General features: G+C 42.0%; 1 protein-coding gene across 1 annotated transcript in view; it reads right to left on the reverse strand.

Annotated features, from left to right (window-relative positions):
- The window catches only part of LOC111050522 (multidrug resistance-associated protein 4-like), a 148,826-nt gene extending 130,356 nt beyond the window's left edge, over positions 1 to 18,470 (reverse strand). The window contains exon 1 of the mRNA XM_039440393.1: positions 18,296 to 18,470. The gene's annotated coding sequence lies outside the window, so the exon portion shown is untranslated. The remainder of the gene's footprint in view (positions 1 to 18,295) is intronic.
- Positions 18,471 to 18,905: the final 435 nt, after the last annotated feature.

Raw genomic sequence — 18,905 nt, forward strand, 5'->3', positions numbered from 1 at the left:
TATTGAAGCTGTTTGTATTTTTCAATTATTTCAAATTGTAGTGTTATTCTATAGTAGAAACCTATTAAATCAGGCATGGCAAGATTAATTGAAGTTTTCTTGACTCTAGCCCGTTCACCTTGATACCTCCCTCGCGTTCGCTACCTTTCAGCCTGCTGCTCTGCTCTGCTCCCCATGCCACGCATCAACCAAATGAGTGGTTGACCCACCCGCCACCAGGGTGCGCTTCAGTCGCCGCCACCCGTTCCTGCGTTTCTATTGGCCGAGCACCACTGGCCAATAGCAGCGCAGGTGAACTCGGGGACTGTGAATAAAAGGGGGCTACTCAGCTACCCTCGATAGCACTTGCTCACTAGCAGCCTTCCACTGAAGAGCCAGAAGAGACCACCAGCCGAGACCACTACCAGAGACCACTACCAGCCGAGACCACTACCGAGACAAGGAGCAGAGCAGCGAGCAGGCCAATGAGGGAACCACGGCGAGACTAACCGCAACCTGAGGTGTCTTCCTTGTCTACTACCCAGCCGATGCCTAGGAGGAACCGAGCCGGCCGCCGAATCCAGAAGAGGAGGGCCCTACGTCGGCTTTGCCAGGTGTAGGAGAGGCTGAGGCTGTACACCGCCGCGCCAGCTGCGCCCCAAGACTTAGCGCCCCAGCCTAACAACTGGCGCGCGGTTCTGGATGTGCGGGTTGGGTGCCGAACTGACATCGGAGTGTGTGGAGCGGAAGCCTACGACCCTGCCTGCCCGGGGTTTGACCGAAGGCCCCTTCTAAACGAGGAAGTGGTCGAGGAGGTCCTCCCGGCGGAGATTTGGCACGACCTCTGGCTAGTAGATCACCCGGTCAGCCCTCTCCGTAGCCCGGGTAAACCAGAGTGGAGACTGCGAACCATAGACTTGAGCCCCTGCCAGCCCGCTCTCGCACCAGATGGACCTGCCCGGGCCCCTCGCGCGGCGTGGTATCGTGCCAGTCGATGACTACTAAACATCTAGCCTGCCTTGGTCCCTTTTGGGGTCACCAGCAACAATCTTGGTCCCTTTTCAGGGCCACCAGCAACAAACTTGGCCCTCTAGGGCCACCAAAAGCCATTTTTTCAGACAGTGGTAACAAACCCCTTGCTCGACCCGACTGACTAGCCCAATTGATGAACGAGCCACACCTTCCGCCATATCAATTATTGGCGCCTGCCAACGTGGGGCCACTCACTGTATGGAGATACAGTAGCCCGTTACCACTGTCAAAACTTTTTTTTCAAACAAAATGTCAACCTAAATTTTCAACTAAATGTATGTCTTAAATGTATGTCTTGAATTTTTCACACAAAAAAATTCAAACTTATTTTCTTTCAACAAAATGTGTCTCAGAATCTTTCAATTCAGAATACCAGTCTGGGAACAGGCAATTTCCCAGTGGCGCCCATAACACCTGAACATGGTAGCGACTAGAACCGGAGCCGGAGACAGTGGAGATATGACCACCGAAGATTCGATGCAGTCAACCAGCCAGCACACCGAGTCTACATTCGCCGGCTGGCCTGCACAGACCACCGGTCAAACCGACAGCAGCACGATGCATCCGCCCGCTTCCACCAGTGAAACCGGGGCAATGCAGCCACCCGCCTACACCAGCGAGCCCACTCAACTAACCACCCTGCAACCCAGCGCGCTGACCGTCAACCTGCCTGCTCCACCGTCAACCTCTAGTCACGCCACCACCGCAACCAGCAACATGGCCAACTTACCGGCTCCAGCCGTCAGCTACACCGGCAACCTCAGCCAGCTGACCAGCATAGCGACCCTGCTACCGTTCTTCCATGGCAAGCTCCATGAAGACCCCATCACCTTCATGCGACAGTGCACCGAGCTGCTACAGGGTCACCACATTACCAGCTATACCTGGGTCATGCTTCTAGAAGCGCAACTACAAGACGACGCCGCCACCTGGAGGAGAGACTACAGAGAATTCGTCACCACCTGGGAACAGTTCCGTGACCGACTTCACCGAATTTTATGGCACCACTCACAAATCGAACCAGCCAGTGGAGCGATTCATCCATCAGAAGCTCCAACCACAGCAGCGCTTAGGAACCAACCTGGCTGAAGACGAGGTGATCGCCCTGCTCATCGGTCAGCTGAGTTCTGAGCTTCGCACCCTAGTTCGAGCTGCTCGTCCCACGAACTATGAAGAGCTGATCATGATCGCCAACGACCTGGAAACCGACCTCAACAGTCGACCAAAATATAAGCCACCTCAACCTATGGCACCTGCAGGGCCACCCCATCGAGAGCCGCCGCCGAGGTTCAACTACAACCAGCTTCCTCAGTGTCTTTACTGCCCGGCCAAGCATTTTCATTGCGACTGCCCAGAACTCGCGAAGAAATGGCAGGGAAACGGCGATACTGGAGAGACTCGGACTCCACCCCTCCAGCACGGAAAGTAGGAGTCCACTACACTAACAATGAGGTGCAAGACCCGCAGCGCCAGCCTCGCAGGTCACCACCCCAACTACAAGCGATAACCGTCACCGAACCGGCCAGCCAGTCATTCCTTGGTCACACCACGGTGGATCCTGCCAGCGTCACCAAGCCTCCTTCCAACATCACCGAAGACCCCTCGCTCTTCTCGGCTGACAGAGACTCTCCACGGTACCTAGCAGCCGCACCTCCATGGGCTATCAAGAATGATCCAGTACCAGTCGTCACCCGGGTCACCGTCTCACAACAGCAACCGCGTCTGGCACACCCTTGCGCGTCAACCACCCAGCCGTCACTCATGACCATCTCACTCACAACAGATCGATCGCCTACCCGTCACGCCACCATAGACCCTGCTAGCGTCGCTAAGTCTCCTTCCAATGTAAACGAAGACCCCTTGCTCTTCCCGGCTGACAGAGACTCTCCACAGCACCCAGCAGCCGCGCCTCTACTGGCCCGCGAGAGGACAGCATCACCAGCCGATGATGAGCGCGTCATCGACCACCAGCCTGGGGAGGAACATGCAACTGTGACCCACACGCACCCGCCACCTACCGGGATTGCTGTCATGGATGGAGTCACCAACACTGCCCTTGCTGCAGTCTACGACCAGGTCACCAACGCTGACCCAGCCGCATTCAGCCACCAGGTCACCAACACTGCCCCAGCCGCAGTCAGCCACCAGGTCACCAACACTGCCCTGGCCGCGGTCACCAACAAGGTCACCAACACTGCCGCCCCAGTAGTCAACAACCACATCACCAGCCCTCCGCCCAGCCAAGCACCGAACCTAGCCGTGATCCAGATAGACGGACAGACTCCACCCCGGATCACTGTCATCCTTGCGGGTAAACAACTACACGCTCTACTCGATTCAGCCGCAACGCACAACTTCGTGAGAGCTGCCCACCTCGACCATGGTACACGGATCCAACCGCTGAAGCTACCTGTACTGCTGGCCAACCGTCCCACTAGCTGCGAAACGGCCATACAAGGACATCTGGAACTCCAGATCCAACAGCACATTCAAAATATTCCCTTCCTAGGTCTTCCTGACCTACGCGAAGACATCATCTTGGGACGACCATGGTTTCGGGAGAATAAGGCAGTGCTTGACTTTGAGCAAGACAGGCTAATCTACGGCAAGACGCAGCGAGATACGATCTTCTGGATAGCGCAACCACCAGTCTCAGTAGAGATGGACACTCACCTGGTTGACAAGTTACTAGAAGACACACCCAGCGACCAGCACCGACGGTTAACAGTATTACTGCAACTACACGCAAAATTGTTCATGGAGCAGATGCCACCCTCCATCACCACGGCCGCCACCATGACAATTCAACTCAACAGCTCAGAAATACGCAGCCAGCGGCCTTACCGATACTCATGGGAGAAACTGCAAATTATTGAGTCCGAATTTGCTGCCCTCAAGGAATGCAACCTGGTAGAAGCCAGTGATTCGCCTTACAACTCTCCAATCGTCGTTGTCCCCAAGAAGGACGGCACATCACGGTTCTGCATCGATTACTGATTGCTGAATTCCATCACCGTTCCAGCCACGGCACCGCAGATGACCTTACAGGACGTCATTCGAAGCCGGGGAACTTCAAAAATATTCAGCTCACTCGACCTATGGATGGGATACTGGCAGGTACCACTCGCACCCCAGTCTTGACCTTACACGGCCTTCACCACTCCCTACGGCGAAAAGCTACAATTTAAGGTCATGCCTTTCGGCCTACGAAATGCACCCAGCTGCTTCCAATCCATGATGAACAAGGTACTGAGTGGATACGTCGACAAGTTCTGCTACGCTTATCTCGACAACATCATTGTGTACTCGGATACCTGGGAAGAACACTTACTCCACTTAGCCAAAGTGTTTGAACGGTTAAATCTATACAATCTCTCTGTCTCAGCAGCAAAATGCCAGATCGGCCGCAAGCAACTTGAATACCTCGGTCACATAATCACCTCCGAGGGCAACCAAGCAAAACCGCAGGCTATCCTAGCTGTGACTTCTGCCCAACCACCCACCACCAGAAAGAAACTGCGAGAATTTCTCGGAGTAGTCGGCTGGCTACGAGAGTTTTTACCCAACGCCGCTGACATTTGTGCGCCTCTGTCTGAGCTACTTAGCACGAAGACGCGATGGAGATGGTCACCAACAGAAGAGACAGCTTTCCGCCGCCTACAAGCATTGACCGCCAACATCCAACCACCCTGTCAACCAGATTTCTCCAAGACCTTCATCCTACAGACAGACGCCAGCAAGGTCGGTATAGGGGCTGTCCTATACCAAGAAATCAACAATGACCATAAGAAGATCGCATATGCCAGTGCCAAGCTGAACCACATGGAACAACAGTATCACAGTAACGAACAAGAGTGCCTTGCGGTTGTCTGGGCAATAAAGCGATATCGCCCTTACCTGGAAGGCAGGCCATTCATACTCCGTACCGACAATAAGGTGATTACCTGGTTACAAACTGCAAAGGACAGCCACGCCAAACTCACTCGATGGGCCCTGCTCCTACAAGAATTTGACTTCACCCTAGAACACTGCCTGGGTAAAGAGAATCAGTTCGCTGACGCACTGTCACGGCAACCCGACAACGAAAAAGTTGAGGAGACCAGTCAACAACTAGAACGAACCATGCCTCCCAACATCCTGCCAGTCACCAGTGAACCCGCTACACTAGCAAGCATCGCAACCGAAACTAAACTGTTAGAAGAGATTCGGAAAGCACAGGCCACAGACGACCAGATCAACGGGCAGGTGCAACGATGGATGGAGATCGAACCCCGACCGTTGGAGGATCAACCGGGAACTGATCAAGTATTTCTCACCAGTTACCGCCTACACAACCGACTCTGGGAGAAGACACGCGACGGTTGGCGAATAGTCATACCGCCCAACTTTTGCACCCGGCTACTGCTCCGCTATCACGACGATGATCTAATGGGACATCCAGGCTACGCCGAAACCTACCGAAACATCGCTACATACTACACTTGGCCCCATATGAAGGCGCAGATAACCGCATACGTACAGAATTGCCTGCTGTGTAGCTGCTCAAAAGCGTACAACCAGAATCACGAACCTACGCAACGACCGCGACGGTCTACTAGACCATGGGAAACCGTATGTCTCGATCTGATGGGCCCCTACCCACTCTCCAAGCGAAGAAATCGATTCATATTGGTCATCACTGATTCTTTCTCCAGGTGGATAGAAGCCTACCCGCTGCCTCACGGCGACGCCAACACGATTGGCCGCACGATGGATACGCACCTGTTTCCCAGATGGGGATACCCAAAAATCGTACTCTCCAACAATGGCACTCAGTTTATGGGGAAACTATGGAACGAACTCTGCCTCAAATGGGGAGTCTTACACTACACCACGCCAATTTATCACCCCCGAGCCAACCCTACCGAGAGAAGGAACCAGGAACTCAAGAAGGGACTACAGATCCGCCTACGAGAACAACACCAAGAATGGGAGAACCAACTACCATCCGTGCTATTCACCCTGCGAAATCGACAGATCACGGCAACAAGATACAGCCCCAGTCAAATCCTGTTTGGCCAAACCCTTCCACGGCCAGGGGAATGGAGCCACTGGCCCGATAATCAACTCAAACCGCACAAAGACCATATTAACCAGCGTCTACACACGCTAACTGCAATCCAACGCGAAGCTGTGTTGAACCAAGAAAATTATCTCAATAGGAAGGGAGACCCGATAGCCAAGACACAGCCTCGTTACCAGATCGGCGACCAGGTGCTCACACAGAATCATCAACTCTCAAACAAGGCTCAGAAATTCCACGTGGGCCTAGCACCCAGATGGAAGGGACCATATACGGTCACCCACAACCAAGGAGCTGTCTACTGGATCACCCATGACAACGAGACCATCAAGGTGTACGAGACTCAACTACGCCCGGCTCCAACCACCAACCAGCAATGTCTCTTGGAATAACAACCCACCTGTTGGGGGAGACCCTTCTGGTCTTATTTCTGTAATTATTGACCACAACCCACCTGTTGGGGGAGACCCTTCTGGTCTCACTTCTGTAAAATTATCGCCCAATGGCACTTTTGTATATTTTGTAAACATTGTATCTTGTTTTTTGCAATCAATAAATTCTCGCCGTGGCTACCTCAAACGGGGGGGGGGGAATTGATACCTCCCTCGCGTTTGCTACCTTTCAGCCTGACGCTCTGCTCTGCTCCCCACGCCACACATCAACCAAATGAGTGGTTGACCCACCCGCCACCAGGGTGCGCCTCAGTCGCCGCCACCCGTTCCTGCGTTTCTATTGGCCGAGCACCGCCGGCCAATAGCAGCGCAGGTGAACTCGGGGACTGTGAATAAAAGGGGGCTACTCAGCTACCCTCGATAGCACTTGCTCACTAGCAGCCTTCCACTGAAGAGCCAGAAGAGACCACAAGCCGAGACCACTACCAGAGACCACTACCAGCCAAGACCACTACCGAGACCAGGAGCAGAGCAGCGAGCAGGCCAATGAGGGAACCACGGCGAGACTAACCGCAACCTGAGGTGTCTTCCTTGTCTACTACCCAGCCGATGCCTAGGAGGAACCGAGCCGGCCGCCGAATCCAGAAGAGGAGGGCCCTACGTCGGCTTCGCCAGGTGGAGGAGAGGCTGAGGCTGTACACCGCCACGCCAGCTGCGCCCCAAGACTTAGCGCCCCAGCCTAACAACTGGCGCGGGGTTCTGGATGCGCGGGTTGGGTGCCGAACCGACATCGGAGTGTGTGCAGCGGAAGCCTACGACCCTGCCTGCCCGGGGTTTGACCGAAGGCCCCTTCTAAACGAGGAAGTGGTCGAGGAGGTCCTCCCGGCGGAGATTCGGCACGACCTCTGGCTAGTAGATCACCCGGTCAGCCCTCTCCATAGCCTGGGTAAACCAGAGTGGAGACTGCGAACCATTGACTTGAGCCCCTGCCAGCCCGCTCTCGCACCAGATGGACCTGCCCGGGACCCTCGCGTGGCGTGGTATCGTGCCAGTCGACGACTACTAAACATCTAGCCTGCCTTGGTCCCTTTTAGGGTCACCAGCAACAATCTTGGTCCCTTTTCAGGGCCACCAGCAACAAACTTGGCCCTTTAGGGCCACCAAAAGCCATTTTTTCAGACAGTGGTAACAAACCCCTCGCTCGACCCGACTGACTAGCCCAATTGATGAACGAGCCACACCTTCTGCCATATCAACCTGCATGAATTAGGTATAGACTCAGGTATTTTCTGGATGTGTCGGCCTATTTCTAAATTCTAAATTTTATTCAAAATTATCTTCTTTATTATCTTTTAAAAGGTCAGGCACACTAAAAATCATGAAAAATAATCAATTGATAAATCATAAATTATAAATATATTAATATCTATAGGTCTCAGTATATTCCTCAATAATATATATACCTCTTAGGGCTTAAGGTTCGGCCTCTGATGGAAATAGATAAATCAATTTATCCAGTGAACAAGAGCTACATTATATCTTTACAAATTGTTAAATAAAATCAATGATTGAGTGATTATGTGTATATTATAAGATTAAAATTATATATTCCTTTAATCTGTGCACCTTTGGATATGTAAATTTGATATAACTCTTATTCAATAAAATATATTTTTTGTACCTTCTTAAGACTTGCGCAAGTTTTATAATAATTTTCAATATTTATAACCTTTCCGACGAGCTAGCTTTTTATATTTGTTTCACTTGAAGCACTGAGGACGCCCTAATTTTATATATTTCGACAATTTATCACTCACGTGCTGAATTTTCACAAGATGTTGGCAGCGATCCGAATTTCCTGGTTGTCCTGGATTTTTGGTGGCCAAAGTCGTCTTCTCCAAGGGAATAAATGAATGTTTAAATGACTTTTGCTTTAATGCAGCATCACTAAGTCTTATGGAAAATTAATTAATGAGTTTAAACTTTAAGTCTTTCAAAAGTGCAATTTGATAAAGGGTCTTGTGCTCTACAAAATTTAGTGTTGTTCCATAGTGGTGTCTGGCAGGCAAGTGGGGAGGTTCTACTCTTATTTCTACAATTTTCATTTCCGACTTACAAATTTACATATAGGTATTCAAATAATTCGCTACTACGCCATTAAAGAGATCAAATAGTCCATGCCAATCTACTAAATTATTACCTATATCTTAGGTATAATATTTTATACTTTTTCGGACCATATCCGATACATAAACTGAGTAGGGAAAGCACTGGTTAGGGAAAGCTTTGGTTAGGAAGAGCTTTGGTTAGGAAAAGTTAAGGTTAAAGAAAGCTTAGGTTAGAAGAGGATAAGGTTAGGTAAAGCTTGAGTTAGGAGAAGCTTAGGTTGGGAAAAGCTTAGGTTAGAAATAGCTTAGGTTAGGAAAAAGCTCTGGTTAGGGAAAGCATTGGTTAATGAAAGCTCAGGTTAGGAGAAGCTTCGATTTAGGAAAAACTTAGGTTGGGAAAAAGCTCTATGTGGGAAAAATTTAGGTTAGGAGAAGCTAAGGTTAGGAAAAGCTTAAGTTAGGAAAAGCTTTGATTTAGGAAAAACTTAGGTTAGGAGAAGCTAAGGTTAGAAATAGCTCAGGTTAGGAAATCCTTAGGTTGGAAAAAGCTTAGGTTAGAAAAAGCTTAGGTTAGGGGAAAAGCTTGGGTTAGGAAAAGCTTTGGTTAGGAAAGTTGAGGTTGGGGAAAGCTTAGATTAGAAGAAGCTGAGGTTAGGAGAAGCTAAGGTTTAGTAAAGCTTAGGTTAAGAAAAGCTTTGGATAGGGAAAGCTCTGGTTAGTGGAAGCTCAGGTTAGAAAATGCTTTAGGTTAGGAAAAACTTGAGTTAGGAGGAGCTAAGGTTAGGAAAAGCTTATGTTAGGAGAAATTTGGTCTTGGCCCAGGCTCAGTAAGCTTTGGTCAGACTTGTTCAGGTTAGTAATTATTTGACTTGATTCAAGAGTTCATTCAATTAAAATTTATCAGTGTCATGAGAAAATGTGATCAAAAGTAAACGTTTGTACATTGTTCACCACTTCTTCAACTCCTAGTTCTTAACTTTAAAGTTCTTCCTATACTCCAAGAGTTCTTATCTCTACCTTTAAAAAAATCTCTTCATCTCAACTCCTGAATCCTATCTCAATGTTCAATTATTCTATCCAATCATCTTATAAACTATAAATGTAAATGACTTGAACCTGACATACATTGACCTGAACATAATTTATTGTTTCTTCAATGTTTAAATTAGTCTCTTAGGATAAAATTTATATTACCGACACCTATTTTTTCTTCCTCTTCAATTTAAAAAAAAAAAGATTGATATCTTCAAAAATTGTTGAGATACAATCGTGCAATACAGTAGATATTGTGAGATACAATAGTTAGTCACATATACCAAAAATTACAAATTTCTGTTGTGTCTCAGGTTCAGCTTTAGAAACTCTAATTAATAGAAACTCCCCAGAATAATATCTTATTTCTATTTAATTCATTGATTGATCAAGTATATTGTATTTCAATGTCCATGCTTGCCTGCAGTTACCGGTACTCTTCAATCACCTTCGAAGAAGTAGAATTGATGCCATTCATTCGAGCAATCGCTTATTTTGAAATCTTCAATTCGGCCATATCTGAGTCAGCTGTGCTATTGGCTTCATTATTCACAGTTCATTCTTGAGGCCTAGATTCTTTGTCGGCTGTCGGCGGGACAAAGAGTCACAGAACAGTTTGAAAGGCGGTCTGGCCAGTTCCTATCTAAATTTGCAAAGAAATGTATGCGTGCTAATAAAAAATAATATTCACATAATAATTAATTTTGTGGAGTCTCAGACTCTTAGATTCCCTTTCAGCTTCGCCACTGGTGTATGTATCAAGTTAGTAGCAGTATCACAATTATTGTGTATCCGGTATCATGTTACTGGATATTTCTCAGTTATTATCTATCGCCTAATCTCTATCAATTTATCATAGTTATCATGATCAAGTTATTAGATATTTCTCAGTAATTGCTTGTTGAACAGACATTATCGATTTACTGAACTTTGAGGCAGTTAATTAGCTATCTGCTGTATAATCACTCATCTTTACTACCTTTTACTACCTAAAAGTTGTCTCTCAAATTGAATTTAATTTTATATGTTATCCTGTACTGTATTCAAATTCAGAAGAAGAAGAAGAAGTATTCAAAGAAGAAGAAGTATTCAAATTCCTGATAAATGAAAAATTAATAGGCTATTCCTTTTGTTTACGTTTATGTTTATGCTATGAACTACTCCATTATCACGTTTTTTTCAAGTGGAAGCTAAAATTTGTTTTATACAGTTACTTTTTCCTATTTTTCTCTAATTGGAGTGCTTACTGAATGCTTTTAATAGCGCACAAACATTGTTTTGATGGCAACGGCAATATTTAATATATTATATTGTTATTTAGTTTCAATGAGAGTTTTTGTAATTTTGCTAGTACATTTTCAATGTATGAAACTGAATCATGTTTTTCATGTATTTGTGAATTTGGCAATATATTTGATTTGATCTAGTGGTCAAAGCCCATCTTAAATATGCACTAAAGTAGGTAAGAGCCCCCATTACCTTACAAGGACATAGATATTTGATCAATTCTAACAATAGATTTGATTTTATAAGACAAGTGTTATGGCACTATTTGTTAGACTATAAAATATTTTATGAAAGAAAATCATCTAGGATGGTTGATCAAAGAATTGACCAGATTTATAAGATCAAATAATAAATCTGTGGAGCTCTAAACAACGTTCTCATCAAATATATTTGAGGTGTTATATAAGTTAATTTTATACTTTGCGGAGAAAAAATTTTAAATAATTTGTATTGAATATGCCACATAAGGCATGAATACAGATGAATGTTGCTGTAGTGAGATTCACTTTGAACTGTCATAATTACCTTCAAAAACCATTAATATTTCCCGTTCAACCAATGCTGACAGGTGTATCTCACAATAATAGATCCACTTCGACTACTGAAACAATAATGATTTAAATAAGATTTCAAATCAGAAAATGTCTGGTTCAATTATCTTAGGGTCATATGCACCATCTCAGTTCAAACACGACCAGACATTGAAATCATTCAATGTAAAAGTAGATTGGCTACAAACGTGGATGGTGCATATGGCGAATAGTTCAATAATTATTGTAAGATGATTATCCTCTTGGGGCCGTATGCACCATCTCAATTCAAACGGAGTTCAATCAGCTATTATATCAAACTCGGAATGTAATGCATTATAATAAATAATGTGAATAATTCTTTATGTAATCCTAGATCAGCAATGAATATACATTGTGCATAATATGGTCCTTAGTTTTGTTAGTTGGGTACTTTAGTTGGAAAAAATTGAGATGTGCCACATAAAATTTAGGTTTCAGTAACCTTGAGGCCATTCAAGTAATGAGTTTACAATAAGTTGTATTCACGGTGAGGTAATTCTACACTGTGACGTGAGAGAGTGAGAACTAATCTACTGAGTTACTAAGTCATTGACAGAAAATGACACCTTTTACAAAGTAGGTGGCGGAGAACAATACCGATAATTTAGGACCTTTATGCCAGTGACGGTTCCCTGTTAAAGGCAAACGCACACAGCAACAAACAAACGGAGAAAAATCAAACGTCTGAATGCAGACAGACGGATGTCTGTGTGTGTTGCAACAATTAAAAAACCTGATTTTTTCCTCCGTCTGTTTTAAATCTTTAAATAGATTTACTTCAAACAGTTAACATTCCTTATAAGTTATAAGTAACTTTTTGTGTAGTTGAGAAGTTGATATTGTGGTAATTATTCATATTGAATGAAAAAGACTTAGAAATTGTCAAAAAACCACTGATTAATTGATAATCAGAAAGACCGGTTTCGGTTATTACACCATTGTCAATCTCTGATAAACTAAAACTAAATACAAGAGCAGCAGAATTTATACTAGTAGGCCATATATATATATTATACTAGTATATATTTATATACCATATATATTTATACTAGTGGGCCTACTAGTATAAATTCTGCTGCTCTTGTATTTAGTTTTAGTTTATTAGAGATTGACAATGGTGTAATAACCGAGACCGGTCTTTCTAATTATCAATAAATCAGTGGTTTTTTGACAATTTCCTAGTCTTTTTCATTCAATAGTTATAAGTAACATCAAGACTTCAACCAATTACCACAATTTGAAGTGAATCTCACTATATACAAATTAGAGCGTTATGGAAAGATGAATAGCTCAATGGAGATGTGTAATGAATGAAAATCTGGAGAGTGAAAGAGAACTTACTCCAAAATTAAAAGTAGATTTGAAAAAAGGATTGACTTTCGAATGGGATTTTTTAAAAATAGTTGAAGAGTAGAATGGAGATTTAGGGCCGGTATCCGAGCTTCAGATTCCATATTTAGCCAAGTTCTAGACTTTAAACAGCTGGAGTCAGAAAATTGGCTTTCCAAAACGCAGTCCACGTTTTAATTAAATTTCGAAAAACTAGAACATTGAACACAAAATAAAATAAAGAGAAAATGGTGTAAAGTTTCAACTATTTTTAATTATTTAGGAATGTTTCATTTCGTCAAGGAAAAATGTTTCCAATCATAGAAATGAGAAAATAAAGATTATCATAAAAACTACGTCTGCCCCGTTTCGGAAAGCCAACTTTCTGACTCCAGCTGTTCAAGTCCAGAAATGAACTCCCGAGCTCGTATACCTGCAGTTTTCACAGTGAAAGCTTCAAATAATGGCCGGGACACACATATCCCCACCGAGCCCGCGCCGCGGCACGGCCATGAGACGGACGTACTACGGCGAGTGAGAAAACAAATGCTTCCAAAACGTGTAGACACATACTACCGCACCGCGTCAGCACCGTCACCGTGTTCGTTGCCCGAGCCGTGCCCGCGCCGTCACCGACTAGTTCAGTTTACTTTTTGACGGAGACGGTGCGGGATCGTTTAACATAGAGAGTGAAAAACTTATTGAAGAGATACAGAATTTTCCAGCTTTTTACGATCAAAGTGATGAGAAATATGGTTGAACGGAAAATAAGTTAAACCAAAAGTAAAAGTATAACCAAATAATAAGTCAAGCCAAAGGTATGATAGACATTATATAATAAATAGTAAAATAAACAACAAAACGTATAAAAGAAGGAACCCGTGACTGTGTCTTAAATTTTCAATTGAAAACTAATTACGTTTAGATACATAAGGCAGAAGATAACAATTTTATTGCTGATATATATTTTCGATACATGACTGATTGTGGTATTGTTGTGCACCGAAATATATACCAGCACTATGATTCTCATCGTCTACAGGTAATTAGTTCGAAATTAAAAAATATAAATCGGATGTAAGAAGATTTTGATAGTGTTATATTATTAATGATAGTTTAACACATTCAGAAATCAGAACACAGTAATTACTGTAGCACTATAGAACTGAGACACTGCTGCCGCTCGGCTGTCGCACGGATATGTGTGTTTTTCTACCATTATTACCGTGTCGCGGACGTAGCTCGGCCGTACCTCGGCAAGGGCTCGGTGCGGTTATATGTGTCCCGAGCTTTAATCGAATCAGCAGGTGGTTTAATCTCAAAATGAACCACATCTTAACAAACGAGACTTGATGTGGATTAAATATTTCAAAACTGAAATTCCGTTCAAACTGGCACTTGTTACAAACAACTCTTAGACAAAGAGATTAAAGGTTTGGAATATCCAATTCATAATTGTCATAGGAGAGGGAAACAATGATTGAAAAATAACCTAATAGAGACATTGCACAACATTTCCAAATAGAATGATCTGTATGCTTTATTGAATAGCTCCCGATCTGTGCTTTATTGTAATAAAGAATATGAATAATGTTAGTAGCACTTCATTACCGTCTAATTGTTTATGTAAGTGAAAACTTGAAAGGTTATTAGAACAATAAAAAGCTTGAAATAATTAAACAATATTTCACTTTCATTCATTGAGATAACAGAGCTGTATTATTGAGATAATGTGATGATATTCACTTTAATCTGTCAACATGCATTGAATGGGAAGAGTTAATGCTATTTATGAGGAATGCTGACAGTTTCAAAGTGAATCTCATTAAAGAAAGTCTAATTCCGACTTCTATGTAAATATAAAAGGCATTCAAAAGGGTAACAAAGATACAACTACTTGAAATACTCAGTCTTATATAACCAAGTAGGCTAATGTGAACTATTTCTCAATCTGGTGAAAAAGTTGAATGAAAAGCACTGTTCTTCTAACGTTTTCCACATTTCACTGCCATTATAACGTAAACCTCACTAATAGCTCTGCTATTCCAAGTACCGTAGCTTATTTGTTTTTGAAATTTATAAATTGATTGTTTACTTCGTTTTGAAGCACATGATTAAATATATAATCTATTACTCAATCTTTTAGATTAGAGCTCTTACCAACCTTTAGAAAATTTGCCTACTTCTTTGCCTTCTTCTCTCTCTCTCTCTCTCTCTTATTGTATTGAGTGTATAAACCAGTATATATTGTAATCTACATAAATAAAGTACTCAATCAATCAATCTCTCTCTCTCTCTCTCTCTCTCTCTCTTCCTCTTTATCATATCCTCTATCATAGCAGTCAAAAATTGAAACTTTCCTCGTTCATTCATCTTGTCCACGATGATGCTTTCTCAAAATGTAAGACTCGATGAGTTCTTTCATTATGAGTCTTGAACTAACAAAATCTGTCGAGAAACCACGGAGGAGTAGAGGTCTCAAGAACAAGTTCGCCCATTCATTTAGAGATAGGCAACACGCACTACAAGCTTGTACATCAAGTTGCAGACTCAGAATTATTCTATGTTTTCTCATTCGATCGAATAAATCAAATAATATTGAAACTGGAACGTTCTCATCCAGCCGAATCCCAAATGATAGAGAACTTTAAGAATTATCCCAATCGACAGAGAACGATGTTTGTTGCATTGAGCCGAAAGTGGTGAGAGTCCCAAACGACCGAAAGTGTTGAGAGTCCCAAACGACTGGAAGTGATAGGTTTCCCAAACGACAGAAAGTTTCTCTAGTTTTTTGCAAATGACAGAAAGCGTTCTGCAATTGGGAAAAAAGTAGTTTTCAGCTGTTTGGGAAAATATAGCATTTCGGTCGTTTGGGATTCCGTCAATTGGGACCCTACAATTCACATGTTAAAATACTCCCAACAGCTCTATTCCATCACAACCCAATCGTGTGTTTATGAGAAGGATATTATTTTATATCCTTCTTAGAGAATCGACAATTATTTGTTGAAACACCGCCGATTTATGAAGTTACATTACAATTTTATATTATCGTTATTCTAATTGCATTTAATCTTTATTATCATTGATCATTTTTTTATACTTTGTAAAATTTGTTAAATAATTAGCATTACCGTCATTTAATGTAAATTAGTGTATAAGCCAGTAATTATTGTAACATACATAAATAAAGAAATCTAATCTGATAATACATAGTAGACACAAACTAGAGTTTGGAGAGTAGTATCTCTCTAACTAGTAGACACAAACTAGAGTTTGGAGAATAGTATCTCTCTGATCGATAGTACACACAAAATCTTGAGAGTGACACTCCTGAGGTTATGTCACTAAACGACAAACTAGGCTGCATTCCTTAGAGTGCCAGTTTAGCGGTGCATGCTACGACAATCTGGCACTCCTCAGATTTTGTCACAAGATGACAAAGTAGCACGCCGTCAAACTGGGCTGCAATCCTTAGAGTGCCAGTTTGGCGGTGCATGCAACGACAAACTGGCACTCCTCAGATTTTGTCACAAGATGACAAAGTTGCACGCCGTCAAACTGGGCTGCATTCCTTAGAGTGCCAGTTTGGCGGTGCAAGCAACATCAAACTGGGCTGGAAAACCAGCCCAGTTTGTCGTCGGCCCATTTTGTCGCCAGCCCAGTTTGACGCTGTCCCGTAATAAATTCACAATATTTTTACCGAATTTCGCTTTTTGACCGGAGTATTTTTCAAACTTGGGTTAAATACATTCAGTAAAATCCTGCTCTCCAATGCTCTGTTGGACAGAAACAAAAAACCATTGGTTCTAATGAGAGTGTTCTTGCATTGGCAGATTGCAAATATGTGAACACTCCCATAAGACACAATAGTATTCTTTTTCGCTCAGCAGAGCAGAAATTCATTGGAAAGCAAGGCTTGGGGAGTAATAATCAACAGAATTTATTGTATGATGTCCCTTTGACTCTCAACAATCAGATAAGAATCATTACTTCCTTTTAGGTTTATTTTTTATGCATATATAGCCTACCTTATTTTATTCTGAATATCATAACCTAAATTATTTTTTATGCTGTGAAATAATGAATACGATTTGATACAAAATTAGGAAATAGAAGAAGTTTTGGGCAATAACCGTTTTTCTCTTCTTCGGCTATTGTATTGTTTGCTCCATCCAAAGCGCAAACTAGCACTCTAAGGAATGCAGCCCAGTTTGACGGCGTGCAACTTTGTCGTTTAGTGACAAAACCTCAGGAGTGCCAGTTTGGCGGTGCATGCAACGACAAAGCTAGCACTCTCAAGATTTTGTGTATACTATCGATCAGAGAGATACTATTCTCCGAACTCTAGTTTGTGTCTACAATGTATTATCAGATTAGATTTCTTTATTTATGTATGTTACAATAATTACTGGCTTATACACTAATTTACATTAAATGACGGTAATGCTAATTATTTAACAAATTTTACAAAGTATTAAAAAAATTATCAATGATGATAAAGATTAAATGCAATTAGAATAACGATAATATAAAATTATAATGCAACTTCATAATAGATTATATATTTAATCATGTGCTTCAAAACGAAGTAAACAATCAATTTATAAATTTTCAAAAGAAATTACTTACGGTACTTGGAATAGCAGAGCTATATTAAATAGTGTCCTCTAATAAATAAATAAATAAATAAATAAGTAAGTTTTACGTTATAATGGCAGTGAAATGTGGAAAACGTTAGAAGAACAGAGTTGCCGATTCTATAAGCTAGTGGATAGCTGATACCGGTATATTTGATGTAATATTAACTGTTCCTTTTTGTTCAAAATAATCAATTATATTTTATCCATCACGAGAATCTTTCTTTTATCGATTTATTCTATCGAGATTAAATATTTCATAAGATTGATTAATTATATTTGTACATTGGTTAAAAACGATCTGGCAACATAGCGGAGCTAGAAAATGATAAAGATTTCAGCTTTGTCTAATGATAGACAAGGGCAGTAAAATCAATGTCAATCAAATACTGTCATTAAAAGTTTATAATGTGGACCTAATAGAATATTACCCTACCGCTGCAGGCTAGAACACGTGAAATAAGAATATTGAATAAGTTAGATTAGAATTGACTTAGTTCTGTCTAAAATATTCCACAATTTAATCCTGAATCATTGAGTTTATTATAAGTTGGTTATTATAGCAGTAGAAATAATGAATAGTAATTAGGAATTATTCTCAGTAAAAAAGACAATAAGCCGCCAGCTTAAAACTAAAAATTTAGAGGTTTGAGCGTTGAAATCAATTCAAAGAGTTTTGTGACAAGAAGACAACATAATATTAATAGTTGAATTATGTTTAATCTGAAACATAAATAAATTTTCTTGATTTTATCAGCAAACAAAATAGCTAAAGCTATAAAAAATTGGAAAAAGTTCAGGAACCGTGCTGTAATTTCCTTAGTAAATAGATAGATGAACACAAGTCAATACAATCTCTTACCTGATTTCAATCTGATTTGCTCTTGTCTGTTGAATTAATCACTATCAAGCAGTTTTCGATGAAATTAAAACTGTTCCTAATCTAGATTCACTGAAACGAATTGCACAACTTGACTCCAACATTTGCCTAACGAGACGAGAGAAAAACCGAACTGAACAAGAGCAACTGCTGTGCTGAGCCGATTCCTATGCTTGCTGTGTGGCTGTATCAAATGTGAAAGTTTCAAACTGGGTTAACGACAAACTAGAACACACAATATTTTATAGTGAGGTACACACGTTATAATCGTAGTGTTTGATTAGCAACGAATGGTATTGCTATCCTTGTCTATCATTCAACAAAGCGGATAGCGCTATCTCTTTCTCGCTCTGCTCTGTTGCCAGATCGTCTTTTAACAATGTAGAATTACTAAACAAAGTATTTCATCTTATTTATGAAAATTATTGAAAAAAACAATTTCTTGACCAATAAAAAATATAATTGATTATATTGATATTTTTCTCCACTGCCATTTTAATGTGGACCTCACTATAATATTTGATATTGTGATCAAACATCAAGGCCAGGCATTCCTGGAAAGCTCATTTCAAATAATTTAAAAGCATAGTTC

This window comes from Nilaparvata lugens, chromosome 13 (genome assembly GCF_014356525.2).
Source record: "Nilaparvata lugens isolate BPH chromosome 13, ASM1435652v1, whole genome shotgun sequence".
Classification (NCBI taxonomy): domain Eukaryota; kingdom Metazoa; phylum Arthropoda; class Insecta; order Hemiptera; family Delphacidae; genus Nilaparvata; species Nilaparvata lugens.